At 53.5% G+C, this 15,345-nt stretch overlaps 1 protein-coding gene across 3 annotated transcripts in view; it reads left to right on the top strand.

Moving 5' to 3' along the window:
- Positions 1-6,506: 6,506 nt before the first annotated feature.
- The window catches only part of PAQR5 (progestin and adipoQ receptor family member 5), an 86,198-nt gene continuing 77,359 nt past the window's right edge, over positions 6,507-15,345 (top strand). Inside the window, exon 1 of one of the 3 annotated variants that reach the window (XM_036840854.1) lies at positions 6,507-6,642. The gene's annotated coding sequence lies outside the window, so the exon portion shown is untranslated. Of the gene's footprint in view, positions 6,643-13,835; positions 13,856-15,345 lie in introns of those variants that run through there. The other 2 variants (XM_036840862.1, XM_036840866.1) reach the window with 2 other exon arrangements.

Raw genomic sequence — 15,345 nt, 5'->3', positions numbered from 1 at the left:
TTAGCAGCTCCCTCCCCACGCTAAAATATTTAGCAGGGATTTCAGGAGTATTCTCAAACCCAGCTGTGGTGCAGAAAGTTACTTGAGAGTGAGGGCGGTGGTGACCACTTGCCTTTAGCAGATTCCCAGATCTGTGTGTTAGACGAAAGACATCTGGCTTGAATCTTTAAAGGGCAAAAAAAACAAATCATGTAGGCTAGGTCTGACACAGGCTGGACCCAAAGGGACTTTCTAGTATTCATTCAGAAACCACCTCGAAAATAGCTGCACAACAACTTTTGAGGAGGGAGAAACTCCAGCAGGGCAGATGGCAATCTAATGCAGATTCAGCCTTTAATTCGTGGAAGTCACTTGCCCTTTTAGGAGTTCATTGTTTCTACAATACCTAATAGATCTCTACATCCCTGTATTCTAATGTAGGAAATTGACTACAAGCATGCCCGATTTCCCATAAGTGGACCATTTCTCAAAGGCTCGATCCTGTGAAAGCCTCAAGATTGGCTGGCTAATGTGAATAGGAGTCATATTTTCAACGTTACCTGTAGGATATATGTTGTAGTGAACCTCAGAGCAGATGTGCTCCAGGGAAAATTGTATATATATTTAATTTTTGGACATTGAAATGTACCCTCTGGTTCCCAAGGAAGACTGTAGCACAGCAATTGATGGCACAAACTCTGGACCAGTCCTGAGTCCTGGCTGTGTGACCCTGTATAAGTCACTACCTCAACTTTCCAATCTATGAAATGGGGATAAAGATAGACATGGCTCTTGATGAGTGTCAAATGAAATTCCGTGTCTACAGAGCTCTGGGCACCTGGCCTGTAGTAAGAGCTTGGTAAACAGTGGTTATGACTATCACTTGAAATCCTCCTGTCAAAATGAAGCCTTTTCGCTCTGCTAAACGTTTTGTGTAAATCTGGACTTCCGCGCCTTAAGCAGCCGGGTACGTCACAGGGCTCATCAGCTGACCCGAGCTGCCCTGCCCAGCCGGTCAGCCCCCAGGAGAGCACAGGGGAGCACTTCTGCCTCCACCTCTCACAGCTCCTGAGCTGGGTGGAGACAAGAGATCACAGCAAGGCTTCTCCAGCCTTTCCTGAGAACAAACTTCAAAAGGTCCACACCCAGACTTTAAGAAAGCCTCAGGCCCAGTGCCAACCCCCCTCCTCCCTGGGGTCAGCACTCTGTCCCAGCCCTATTTCTAGAAGTGTCCTTGCCCATCCAGGCTGCCATTGAGGTGGCTGTGGACAGCACTGGGTCACCGCCCCACCTCAGGGGGAAGACCCCAAAACAGAGGGGAGGAGGCCCTTGCCTTTGGCTGAGACCCACCTGGGTTCAGCTCTCTGCCCTGCCTTTTACTAGCCATGAACCTAGTCAGGTGTTCCTGTTTGACACCGCAGATATTCTTTTTTTTTTTTATATATAAATTTATTTATTTGTTTTTTTATTTTTTGGCTGCATTGGGTCTTTGTTGCTGCACGCGGGCTTTCTCTAGCTGCGGCGAGCGGGGGGCTACTCTTCGTTGTGGTGCGCGGGCTTTTTTTTTCATTGCAGTGGCTTCTCTTGTTGTGGAGCACAGTCTCTAGGCGCGTGGGCTTCAGTAGTTGTGGCACATGGGCTCAGTAGTTGTGGCTCGCGGGCTCTAGAGCGCAGGCTCAGTAGTTGTGCACGGGCTTAGTTGCTCCGCGGCATGTGGGATCTTCCCGGACCGGGGCGCGAACCCGTGTCCCCTGCATTGGCAGGCGGATTCTTAACCATTGCACCACCAGGGAAGTCCCCCCACAGATATTCTTATCATTGGATAAAATAATGTGCGGAGGAGGTGAGGCTCAGAGGCTGAGTAACCTGTAAGCTCTCCCTTCCTCCGTTGCCCCATAAAGTGGGCACAGTGAGTTAAAGAAGGCTGCCGGGAGTGGGTGTGCAGAGACAGGCGCTCATCCACAGGTGGGGACTGCAGGACCTTACCCTGCCTGTAAAATAGCTCTACCGCCCCAGCCTGAAGGCCACTGTTTGTCTGAAACTTTAGCTTCTTTCAAATGCAAATACTTCACGGAGGCAGCCCGCATTAGGACCTGTGCTCATTTACACCTGCTTTGAATAGGTGCCTTCAGGAGCCTTTCCTGATCGCAAGACTAATAATAATTACTATTATTATATACTCCTACAAATATTTATTGCACAAACATATTACAACAATACCAGAAGTTAGAAAAAGAATCACCCACAATCCCAAACCTAATAAATGGGCGTTTCGGTTTTCTTTCTTTTCCCCCCAATTCCCCTGCAGCCCTTGTATGTGCACATATACAACTTTTTCACAGCTGGCCTCCGGCCCAGTGCAGTTTTACACTCAACACAGTATCATCGTCGCTCTCCCATGGTGCAATGGTCTTCACAAATTGACTTTTAAAATGGGTGCGCTGTTGCTTACCAGCGCTCTAGAGCTGCACACGTAGGTTCCTTCATTTCCTGCTGTTAGAACGCTGAAACTTTGTTCAAAGAGCGTTTTCATTCTTTGAGGATTATTCCCTTAGGATGCATTCTCAGGCATGGGATTGCGGGGTTAAAGGTGATGGATATTTGTGTGGCTCTTGAAATAGAGCTGAGTCCAGGTTTTGCCCAGAGCTTGCAGAGAGCGGGTGCCTGGGGGCTGAGAGAGAGCCGGGGGTCAGGGAGGGGGATCTCTGGGTTCACTGGGGGCAGTCCACACTTTTCGGGGGGGCAATCCTTGTAGGTCGTTAGCCATGCAGGAAAGGCAGCAGCCTCAGGCTGAGAGCAGAAGCCAGAGGCTGCCCAGAGGAGCTCCCGTCTTCCCACTCCTTCTGGAGTGCTTGACTGCCCTCCAGCTCTGCAGCATCCACCCCCAGTGCCCCGCAGGCTCAGGGGGCTGGGAGAGGGAGAAACACAGGGAAGTGGTGAGCAATGAGCGGCCCAGAAATCAGGCAAGAAGTGCAAGTGCCATCGCTGCTGGGAAAATCCACTGCCATCGCTGGGCACTGGAGCCATCGGGGTGGGCTCCCCCTGCCCCCTCACACAGTTATTTGTATTTATATTTGCTGCGTGCTGGGCCAACCCAGGGCACCTCGGGGCAGGACGATGAGGCAGACGTGGCCTTGGCTCGCTAGTCACTCCAGAGTCAGGCAGCCAAAGGAATTGCACTACCTGGGGGTCTGCACCCCGGTTGCACATCAGAATCACCTGGGGAGCTTTACAGAAGACCTCGGCCCACCGCCAGAGATTCCCATTGAATTGGTGGCTGATGCTGACATCTGGCCAGGGTTGAGAACCACTGGACCAGATGTTACATTTTCCTGTTAGGGCATCTTTGGATGCAGGGACAGAGACCTTCTGAGGCTAGTAGGGGAAAACGAAGGTACCTTGTGGGGTAACAATGGTGCTTGCAAGGGAGGGTGGGCTAAGCCCCCTTCATAATCTCTGTGAGTGCCCTCCCCCCAAGCCACCCCAAATAAAGCCCCCACCCAACAAAAACTGCACACTTGGGACTCCCCTGAAAAGGTGAGACCACGCCCTAACCTCCAGTCCCTGTGACTGTGACTTTATTTGAAAAAGGGGTCTTTGCAGATGTAACTAAGGATCCCGAGGTGAGATCATCCTGAATGCAATGACTGGTGTCCTTACACAAAGAGGAGAGGACACAGTGTCAGAGCAGAAGGCCACGGGAAGACGGAAGCAGAGACTGGAGTGATGCTGCCACAACCCCGGAACTCCCGCAGCCACCAGAAGCTGGAAGGGACGTGGACACACCCTCCTGTGGAAGCTTCAGAGGGAGTGTGGTTCTGCTGACGCCTACATTCGGGGCTTCCAGCCTCCCGGGCTGTGGGAGATTAAGCTTCTGTTGTTTGTGGTAATTTGTTACGGCAGCCCTAGGAAACTAATACCAGCACTGCTCACTTGTGTGAACACAGTGGCTGAAAGGAATGCTCTTCTAGAAGTTCCCATCAACCACACGCTCTCCCTGAGTGGCCATTTCTGCCTCTGTGAAAGGAGGCGAATGCTTCGAGCCCTGATGAGATGATGCCTGGGAAAGGGCCTCGTCAGCAGGGCAGCTCCGACAGTGTGCGGGAGATGCCGTGCCAGATCCGCCACTGCTGGGTGAGTCCTGGCACCTTTCCCGGCCTCAGTTTTCTCAAAGTGGAGCTGTGAGCCCTGACCTGATGACGCCATCACAGGCGAGATAAGAGTGGGGAGGGGCTCTGATGGCTTAAGTTAGGGTTGGGTGCAAGGGACCTGAGAACGCACAAGGGACCCACCTTCTGCTATTAAGAGGGGGTGAGGGTCTCTTTGGCACTGTTCTGCCTTCAGACAGCCTTTTGAACGAAGAGGACAGCCTGGGTCCACCCAGGAGGAGCTGGCTGGCCCCCTGAGGAGTAGGCACCTGGTTGGGAAAAGTAACTTCCTATACCTGCACCCTAAAAGCGCAGGTGCCAGGGAGGGGCAGAGGGAGAGATGGGAGACTCCAAGTCATATGGATGCGCGGGGCTAATCTCCCAAAAGGATTATATGAGTTACGTTTTATAAGGTGTCTGGGGCTTCCCTGGTGGTGCAGTGGTTAAGAATCCGCCTGCCAACGCAGGGGGACACGGGTCCGAGCCCTGGTCCGGGAAGATCCCACATGCCGCGGAGCAACTAAGCGATGCGCCACAACTACTGAGCCTGCGATCCAGAGCCCGCGAGCCACAACTACTGAGCTCACACGCCACAGCTACCGAAGCCTGCGCGCCTAGAGCCCGTGCTCCGCAACAAGAGAAGCCAACGCAGTGAGAAGCCTGGGCACTACAACGAAGAGTAGCCCCTGCTCGCCGCAACTAGAGAAAGCCTGCGTGCACCAACGAAGACCCAACGCAGCCAAAACTAATTTAAAAAAGAAAGAAAGAAAGAAAGAAACCCACTGACCATTTCCCTTTATGTTGGGAGACTCTTCATCTTCCTTCTTTCGCTTCCCAAGCCGCACACCCAGAGGCCTGCAGGGGCCTGGAGTCTGGTGGGGCACTGCATCTCTGTTCACCTTCCTGGTGTCTGTGCATGGCTGGGATGTGGGGGTACCTGTGCCGGCTGCAGCTCCTACAGGGTGGGGACGAGCCAGCTCTAGGCTTCAAACAGCTCATGCCCCATTCTGTCTCCGAAGCCCATCGCTGCCATGGGCATCAAAAGAACGCACACACCCTTCGCCTTCCCCCTTCAAAGGCCTTCATATCCCACAGCTCATCTGGTCCCCCAGTACCCTTGGGAAGGCAGAGCAAGGATTAACGAGGGACCTGTCTGAGGCCACTCTGAATTCAGCATAAGCTGGGACTGGGATCCCCGCTCCCTTGTCAAGCTCTGGTTTGCACAGGATGACTGCCTACCTATTGGTACAGACACATCACTTTCCCTTCCAGAACTTAAGTCTGAGAGGACAAGCTAGTCTAGACTGAGGGGCACACACACACACACCCCTTTACAAGATATGTAGCCACAGGAAAACCTAATAAGCCAGATGCTCAATAGCATGATTGAGGATCCATAAAAAAGGACCTTAGCGATCATCAGCTGCAACCCATTCACTGCAAATGGGGAAACTGAGGCTCAGAAAGGGACAGAGATTTGCTCCAAGTTACAGAGCTAAATGGAGGCTAGAGCCCAGGTCTCTGGACTCCAGGTCCAGTACTCCTGCCACTGCCTGCACACCTAGCAAACAAGGCAAGGCAGGGAGCAGAAGCTCAGACAGCCTGGGGCCACGGGTGGGATGCACCTCCACTTCAGTCTGGGAGTTTTATCCAAAGAGTGGACTTTCCTGAGTTCCTCTGGGAGGGGGAGGAGTGAGGGCAGGAAGTAGCTGCAACCTGTTCCTTCAGCACCTGGGAGTAGCCACGGAGTCTGGGTGGCGGGGGTTGGGGGGGTAATGTTTTTTCTTTGCCCTCTGTGTGCCTTTGACTCTTATCACCGTGTCCTCTGAGTGGCAGAGGTCCAGGCCCAGCACCTTCCAGACCTGGGGAAAGGGTGAGGGTGGCAAAGCACCCGCCTGCTGGGGCACTTCCGAGACAGCTGGGTGGAACTGATGACAGGGGCCCAGAACAGCCAGGAGCCTCTCCCACGGGGGAGAGTTCATGGTCGGGTGGGGCTGCGGGCGCCCAGTTGTTTTTTTCCCTGTACTCCACCCCATGCATTCTTCCGAAGAGCAGGCTCAGCGGCCCTGCCCTCCAGGAGGCCTCGGGGCTCCCAGGTCTCTGCCCCTGAAAGTGGGGGTGGGCATGAAGGGCGTGGAAGGGGCAGGGGAGAGGGGGCCTATGGACACCCCCGACTCCACCTGGGCTCTGGGCTTGCCTCGCACCGCAGGTTGGCAAGTGAGGGGGCGACCCTCTGGAGGTCACGGAGCCCGGCGTGGCTGGCACACTGTTAGGTGCAGGCCCTACAATGGGACCTGTGCCCTGTCTTGGCTCCTCCCCCGCCCCGCCCCGCCCCTCCAGGCCCCGCCCCGCGCGGGGGGGGTGGGGCCCGCGGGGAAGCGCGCCGACCTCCCAGCCAGGTGCAGCGCGGGCTGTCCGGTGGCGGACGCGGCTGGGAGGAGAGTTTGGGTCTCCTCCTGCCTGTGCTGCGTCCCTGCGCCCTCTCGGCCGGATGCCCGGGACACTCAGAACCCAGGTAACCGAGGGCGGGACTCTCCCGCGGCACGCGTCCTCCCGCCTCCCTGTCCACGCGCACCCCGCCTCGGCGGCCGCCCCCCAGGCTCCCCGGAGCCCGCCGGCCGCTCCCCGGGCGGCTCTTGGAAAGTTTGCGCCCGGAAGGCCGTGCACCGGACGGCGGCGAAATGCAGCCACTTTTGCCCCCGCGCCCTCCGCCCGGGAGCCGGTGCGGTGGGGTGGCCGCTGCCGGTGCACAGGGTCTCCGCTGAGATCGGTTGAAAGTTTGCTTTCTCGCTTTTCCCATCCTTCACTCTTCTGAGCGTTTGCGTCCCTCCCACGGGTCCCTCAGTTCCTTTAAAAATATGTATATATCCTTAGATGGGGACGGCAGAGTTGGCGATTTCTTAAGGGATGTTTACGTTTGTGCTTCCCGCCTCCTCCGGCCAAGATGTGCGATAGGAGACTGGGCTGAGCCAGACAGGGTGCGGGTGAGGGGGCGGCCCTCTGCCCGGCGTGGGGTGGGGGCCGGGCGCCGTCTGGGCCCTGCTGAAGTGGGTGCCCAGCCACGGGGAGTTCTGGGCTTCTGTCTTGTCTCCCGCAGGTCACAGCCCGGCGGGGCATCCTCGGCTCCCCCAGCACTCCTCGAGATGAGCACTGGGGAGAGGGTGGGCAGAGGCAGGGATCTAGAGCGACCTCTATAACCCTTGACGATTTGAACAGAATGGGCTTCCTCTTGCCTTGGCTGCGAGGAGGGCTCAGCTGTGTGTGGGAAAGGGGATGAAAGATGGTCCTAACCACGCAGAAGCAGAGAGGACAGGTGGGGGAGGTCAGGGGATCAGAGAAGAGCTAACAGCACTCACATGGACACTTCCTTGATTTCATCCACACCCCCTCCCCAGTTAACCGGTGAGGTAGTAGGTCTTATTCCATTGTCAGATGAGCGAAAAAGGAGGCTCCAAGAGGTTAAGTAACTTGCTGGAGAAAAGTGGTGGACCTGGACCACAAACCACAGTCAGATGGTTGGTTCTCCATTTTGCTGGGCCCCTGATCAGCAGGGGTTCATTTCTTCTCCCTCTCCCTTGAGTTTCTTCCCCTGAAAGGAGTAGGCCCAGAGAGTGCACCTCCAAGAAGAAATAAAATCTGGTCAGGAAGCTCCTCCAAGAGAGGGCCGGCTCCTTGCTAAGCTAGGAGGTCTGCAGGAGGCGAGGACCTGTTTTGTTCACGGCTGTAACCATAGTACTTGGCACTCGGAAGGTGCCCCACAAGAATGGAATGAATTAACCTGAAATAGCAGAGACTCTTTTCCAGCTGACGGATCTTTGCCCTTGGTGAACAGAAAGGGCATTCTGAAAAGTCAGACCAGAAAGGTGCCCAATGCCATCACTGAGGGTCCTTGAAATCCTTACCCCACTTGGTTCTTTTAAGCCAGTGAGCACATCCATAATCCCATGTGCCTTTCCAGACAGCCAGGCTTTCACCTTACCCCCAATCTACTTCTTGTCAGGCTAGGAGAAGCAGCAGGAAGTGGGTTCCATGCCCAACTTGGCCCTGCTCTAGGTTGGAGGCAGAGGACCCTTGGCCCATCTATACCAAAGTCTTACCCATCTCTCCAGGAAATCTTATTTGGAAACTCTAATCTTCATTGCCTCTTCCCTGATCCTTCCATGGGGCAATCATGGATTCAGGTTGGATCTATGGATTCATGGATTCAGGGAAGAGGACTTGCTTTTCTGAGCCTCAATTGCCTCATCTGTAAAATGGAGACAATAGAATCTGCATGGCTTTACACGAGAGTGTGTGGTCCAAAGGGTTCTGCAAGCTGCAAAGCAGACTGTGAGAGATGATTTTTCTTCCCTCACGTGTTTGTTAGCCTGACCTCCCCAGGTGGGCTGTATATTCCTTCTGGGAAGTGATCACACATCTTGGTATCCCTCTGAGAGCTCTCCTCATTGTGAGCACACAGTAGGTTCACAGGAATGGAAGAGGAATTGCTAAAATTGGTGAAAAATCCACCCCCACCCCCATGTAAGGAGAGGGGACACTCTACAATACAGGGGAGGGTCTAGGAGGGACGGGAGAGGTCTGAGATCCAAGACCAGGAATGAGTGGGAAGGCAGGGCGTAGCAGACCTTCCATGGCAGTGCCCTGAAGACTTTTGAGGCTCTGCCAGGAACCTTATAACCTTGGACTCCTTAGCAGATGTGGTGTCTGCTTTGGCCTGAGGACAGACCAGGACACCCAGAGTTGGCCAGTTCTGCTCCTTGGGGGAGACCACTGAGAACATAGCTGGGATTCAAGCCCCTGCACATCCCCACTCCCATCGCCCCGCCCACACACACACCACCATTTCCTCCCCAGGGGTTTGTGCAGGTAGGGCCCACCCAGCTTCCTACTGCCTGTTCCTGGCTCTTAACAAGAACCCAGTGGAGTAAGAGCTTTAGACACAGAATATCTCAGCTGGAATAAGCCTTAGAGGTCATATCTCTACACCCCTTCCCTGCTTTACTTTCCATAGCACATATCACCATCTAACATCTTGTATATTAAGAATATTGAAGAATCTTGTTTCTTGGCTGTCTTTCCTGTTAGAGTATCAGCTCCATGAGGGCAGGGCTTTCGGTCTGTTTTATTCTGCTCTATTCCCAGGAGTCAGAGCAGTGCCTGGTGTGCAGTGGGTGCTTAGTTAATTTGCGCTGAGTAAATGAATACATCCAGGCCATGCTTCCTCATTGTACAGTTGGGGAGACTGAGGCCCAGAGATAGGAGTGACCTCTTGAAGACAGAGCTGGAGCTTTTCTTGATCGGACTCGAGTTAATTCTAAGCTGGGTCTCTGTCCCCTGCACCAGGTTGCTAGGGGTGCTTAGGAGCTGCCTTGGAAAGAACCTTCAGACCAGCTGCCTCCAGTTACTCAGAGGGGCAGCTCCTAGCTGAACAGATCACCATCCACATAGAGTGATTTGAGAGAGCAAAGGGGGGAGCGCTCCCGGTTAGACCCCCCATCCCCAAAAGAAACCTCCTAATGCTGCTTTCCAAAGATGGGTGGTGCCTCTATTAGTGGTGAAAACAGTGCCCGCTCCAGGCAGCCTTTTCAAATTCCCCCGGGGCACTGGACGACCCAGGCGGACCAGCCAAGTCCCTGGCAGCCCTGGGGAAAGAGGTGGAGCTTCAGATCTGCTGGGCCAAGGATAACAAACCAGTCTGAGAAGACGCAACCAGATGTGTGGGCCAGGAAGAGCGAGGATATTATTCTGCCCAAGGCGCAGGAGAAAGTGGGGGGCTCTGAGGACTCACTTAGGAACCTGATGAGTGGTTTTCTGGAGCCCCCAAGAGCTTGAACTTCTGAGGCACTGTGTCAAGACAAGCAGGATGGAGAAGCTTGGGTGTGTGTATGGGCGGGGGGATAGGGTAGAAGCTGGAACTATCTATGGGATAGAAAATATGGGAGACACATCCACAAACACCAAGCAAATTCAGTCTCCCTCCCCACCCCATCATTCTGCTGGCCACTGTTGTTTCTGTAAAGGACTTTTGTCTGTGTTCTAAGGGAAAACTCTAGGCCGTGTGGAATTGATTGGAGGAAAAGATACCTATGGCAAGAAGACCCCCCAAAGAGGCTATTGCAGGAACAAAGACAGGAGATGGGGTCCCTGGAGGTGTCTTTCCTCCTCACACTCACTGGGAATGTAGACCCTTCCTTCTTTCCTAAGTGCTTGGAGGAGCAGGGTTACATTTTTTTTTAAATTTATGTATGTATGTATGTATGTACATATGTATGGCTGCATTGGGTCTTCGTTGCTGCGCGCGGGCTTTCTCTAGTTGCGGCGAGTGGGGGCTACTCTTTGCTGCCGTGCGCAGGCTTCTCATCGCGGTGACTTGTCTTTGTTGCGGAGCACGGGCTCTAGAGCGCAGGCTCAGTAGTTGTGGCGCACGGGCTTAGTTGCTCCGCAGCATGTGGGATCTTCCTGGACCAGGGCTCTAACCCGTGTCCCCTGCATTGGAATGCGGATTCTTAACCACTGCACCACCAGGGAAGTCCCCTGAGTTACATTTTTAATAATAGTAATAAGCATGCAATAAGTGCTAGTTGGATGCCAGGCACTTTTCTAAGCACTTTACTTGTACTAGGTAGTCCTTACAACAGCCATGAGGTTGAAACCGTATCATCTCCATTTTACAGATGAGGAAACTGAGCCTCAGAAAGGTGGCATAACTTTGCCCAAGATGACACTTGCAGGGAGAGGGGGACCAGAATTAGTCTGGCTCCAGACCCTGCAGCCTTAGCCTCCATGCTATGCTGCCTCAGTCAGCCAAGTAGGCCACACAGACAGGGCAAAGAGCCTGGAGGCCAGGGTGGTCGGCACACACGTGGAGACAGGGGAAGCAGCTCCTGTGCAGTCCCCCACATTAGATCCATAGGGAACTTTGGCGTTTTCCCTCCTATTGACCCCAAAATCTTCTCCCATTGGCATTGTGGTTTGCCACATTAAGAGCTGAAATTGATGTTGGGAGAGAGACTCCAGAAGTTGGGCTTTGAAGGATGTGTAGGAGTTTACCAGAGTGTTGGGAAAACTGGGGAGGAAGGGAGGCAGGGCAGGTGGAGGGAACAATGATAATGCTTTGCCTGAAGATATGAGTCCGTAATAGTGACTTGTCCTGGGCTTACCTGGTGGCACAATGGTTAAGAATCCACCTGCCAATGCAGGGGACACGGGTTCGATCCCTGGTCCGGGAAGATCCCACATGCCGCGGAGCAACCCAGCCCATGCGCCACCACTACTGAGCCTGAGCTCTAGAGCCTGTGAGCCACAACTACTGAGCCTGCGTGCCACATCTATTGAAGCCTGCATGCCTAGAGCCCGTGCTCCGAAACAAGAGAAGCCACCGCAATGAGAAGCCCGTACACCACAACGAGGAGTGGCCACCGCTATGAGAAGCCCGTACACCACAACGAGGAGTGGCCCCCGCTCACTACAACTAGAGAAAGCCGGCACACAGCAATGAAGACCCAACACAGCCAAAAAAAAAAAAGGGAAAAAAGTGACTCGTCCTGTGTCTGAGGCCACTGTAGCTCCCCTCCCCCAATTCTTGTCCCCCAACCACTCCTTATGGGCTCCCTTCCTGTGAAGAGGGGAGACCCTGACATGAGACATAGATTATGCATTCCTGTCCCTTGCCTTCTCTTTATTACCACCATCACTACAAGTCTGGTGGCTTTCAGCAACAGTAGATGGAAAAGTACGCCTGTTGTGACATGACGTGAATCAGTCCTTCACAAATAATGGGTTTGCATTGTCAGTGCTAATGCCTGGACCTGTGCCCTAGTGTGTGGTCCACGGTGGGAGACATAGTGTTGGCTCCTGAGGGAAAAGGACAAGGGTGACTCTAGGTGTTATTCTGAAATTGTGCAGGATGGCAGCGAGGAGCCAACAGGTGTGAGAGATACAATCATTTTTGGCAGCTAGGGAAAAAGACAGCGTTCCCCCAAAGCAGTGATCCCAGGTGTGATTTCTGCCCATGCCCTGTCCTCTAACCCAGGGTTTATCTTACAGAGTTGTCCTTTCTTCCGTCCTTGACACCAGACTAGGACCACCCCCAGAGAGCTCCATGGAGAACTTGCATGATGAATTTTGCCTAAGCCTCAAATGGGCATCTTGCCTGGACACACTGTAGCCCCTTAAAATATTCTTCCTCTTTGATTATGTGGGAGCCCTGTGGTCAGGATGACCTTGGTGGGATGCATTTGGAGCCGGCCAGAGGCACAGAGCCCAGCCATCACGGGTGTCTAGATCCCAGGGGCCTGAATTCGGCTACTCAGCCAGCTTGCCACTGGTCTTTGAGTCGGTCACTGGAGTCTGGGGAGCTGAAGGCCTGGTGTGGCAGGTGGGGGGCCCTGGATTCTAATTTTTTTTTTTTAATATACTTTTTTTTTTTTTGTCGGAGCTGCGTGGCATTCGGGATCTTAGTTCCCCTACCAGGGATTGAACCCCGGCCCCCTGCAGCAGAAGCTCGGAGTCTTAACCACTGGACCGCCAGGGATGTCCCCCTGGATTCTAATTCTGACACGATCTAACTCACAGTATGACTTTGGCCCTGTCCCTTCCTGGGCCCCAGTTTTCTCATCTGTAGAAGAGACAGCTTGGCTGAGATCAGGGACTGTTGACCTTTTGGACCAGATACTTCTTTGCTGCAGGGCTGTCCTGTGTTTTGTAGGATGTTCGGCAGCAGCCCTGGCCTCTACCCACTAGATGCCAGTAACACCACCTCTCACTTCTCTCCTGGCAAACAGCAGTGTCTCCAGACATTGCCAAACGACCGCGGTGGGCAGAATCGTCTCTGGTTGAGAACCACGGGGTTAGATGGTCTCTGAAGACCCTCCCAGTGACTACCCTCAGGACCAGGAAGACACTTTTCTCTTTCAGCCCCTGTTTTGGAGATGTTGACTGTGGGAGAACAAGGAGCCTGTGCATGGGGTCTCCAAGGGCTTACAGGGTAGGATGTGAGCTATGAGAACAGGAAAGGCTCTGGGCCCAGTGGGCCTCTTGCTGAGAGCCAAGGCCAAGGTCTCTTTGCCTCCCAGGCCTTGGGTTACATAAGAAGGTAGGGGGCGGGGGAAGCAGGCCTGTGGTTGGCCCAGGCACTGAGGTCAGCAGCTTTCCAGCCAGTGGCTAATCATCTCTACATGCCCTAAGGACTTAGCTCCTCCATGGTCCCCTCTCCCACCGCCCTGGGAGGGGACACAGGAAGTGAATCGGCCCACCCGCAGTGCAGAGGAAGGGGAAAGTGGAGCACAGCAGTGTTAGACCCAAGGGCCACACACCCTTACCCCAACCCACCCCTGGTTTTATTTTGTTTATTCCTCCCAAGTTAGTTGTTTATTAACCGCCCATGGAAGCCCCTTCTGACCTTGTTGCTTAATGGAAGGGTGAAGATTTATCTTCTCCAGGAATGGGAGGAGTTTTCAATGAATCTTGGAAGTAAACCACTGTTCTGAGGACAACAGGCTCAGAAATTTGGGGTAGTGTTAACCCAAAATGATTGGTTTGGGTTATTCATTCTTATAGTTCTCATTGAAGGAAGAGAGACTGCTCTAGACGGGAGGTTAGATGCTGAGGAAGGAGCAGGGAGTCAGACAAGCCCCCTGCCTCAGAACCCTGCTGTCTGGGAGGACAGAGGTCAGTCTGTAATTGCAGTGCCCAGAGGAGGGTTTGGTCAGCTCCACCCAGGGTGTGAGGTAGGGAATTGGGGATGGCGGGGGGAGGGGTTGTGCATGGGGTTTTTTGGGGAGGTAATGGTAGCGTGCAGAGGGTTTCAACGAGGAGAACTGGGTTTGGGTTTTGGTTTTTGCCTTTTTTTATTGTGGGAAAATATACATAACATACAATTTACCGTTTTAATCATTTCAAAGTATACAGTTCAGTGCCGTTAAGGACATTCACATTGTTGTACAACCATCACCACCATCCAGCTCTGGAATTCTTTGCACTTTACAAAATCAAAACTCCGTACCCGTTAACTCCCCTTTCCCTCCTCCCCTCAGCCTGGTAACCACCATGCTTCTTTCTGTCTCTGTGAATTTGACTATTCTGGGAACCTCACCTAAGCAGAGTCTTACAACATGTGAGTTTTTGTGTCTGGCTTCTTTCACTTAACATCATGTTTAAAGGTTTATCAGTGTTGTGGTATACATCAGAATTTCCTTCCTTTTGAAGGCTGAATAATATTCCAGTGTGTGGATATCCCACATTTTGTTTATCCATCCATCTGTCGATGGACACGGGTTGCTTCCACCTTTTGGCTGTTGTCAGTAGTGCTGCTATGAACACGGGTGTACAAATATCTGTTTGGGTCCCTGCTTTCTGTTCTTTGGGGTGTATTCCCAGAAGTGGAATTGCTGGATCATATGGAAATTCTGTTTCATTTTTTGAGGAACCACCATACCGTTGAGGAATAGGTGTTGGAACTAGATCTTAAGGATGAACATGAGCTCTCCAGGCCTCTAAGTAGAGGAGGAGGGAGGAAAGAGGGAGGGGGAGGGCGGGAGGGCAGGAGACAAGTGGCACGGTGGTGTTTGTGCTTGGGGCTGGAGACGGGGCCCTGGACGGGTAGGGTGTGAAGGGTCTTGGACCAGGCGAGGAACTTGGGCTCCACGCTGTAGGCAGTGAGAAGCACTGAAGGGGGTTTTAATCAGGAAGTGTTACAGGCCTATTATCATCTTAGATGGACAGAGGTGGGAGTGATGTCACAGATGGTCTGGGAGGGAAAGAGGCTTAAGGCAAGAACCAAGTGGGAGAAAACTGGGTAACACTGGAGCCTCGTGGTTGGGGCGGGTGGAGGGAGCAGGTCTGGGGGGTGGGTGCGCTGCACAGGGTGCCCAGGTTTGTGCTTTGGCGCTGGGTGAGTGGTGGTGAGGCTGCCGATAAGCTTATAGTAGGAGCAGCCGGTTTGACAAGATGATGAGGGCATCTCCATTGGCTTGAAGGGGCCATGGAGCCACCTGGGTAGAGACAGGATTTGAGGGCTGTGCAAAGCTGGGCAGAGCTAGGTGCCATGGAATAGGGGGAGAAGCTGGTCCAGGGCAGGGAAAGGACCGCCATCGGATGGCACGGAGGACCCAGCAGAGTTGGAGGCCAGGACACAGGGAGACCTCTGCTCAGTACCGCTCAGTCCCTGCCCTGCGTATTTCATATCGATCCGCACATTTTCACTGCCAAGCTCAAGGCT

The sequence above is a fragment of the Balaenoptera musculus genome, chromosome 2, assembly GCF_009873245.2.
Source record: "Balaenoptera musculus isolate JJ_BM4_2016_0621 chromosome 2, mBalMus1.pri.v3, whole genome shotgun sequence".
NCBI classification, from domain to species: Eukaryota; Metazoa; Chordata; class Mammalia; order Artiodactyla; family Balaenopteridae; genus Balaenoptera; species Balaenoptera musculus.
Note: the sequence above shows the minus strand (reverse complement) of the source record. Positions and strands in the feature narration are given on the sequence as shown.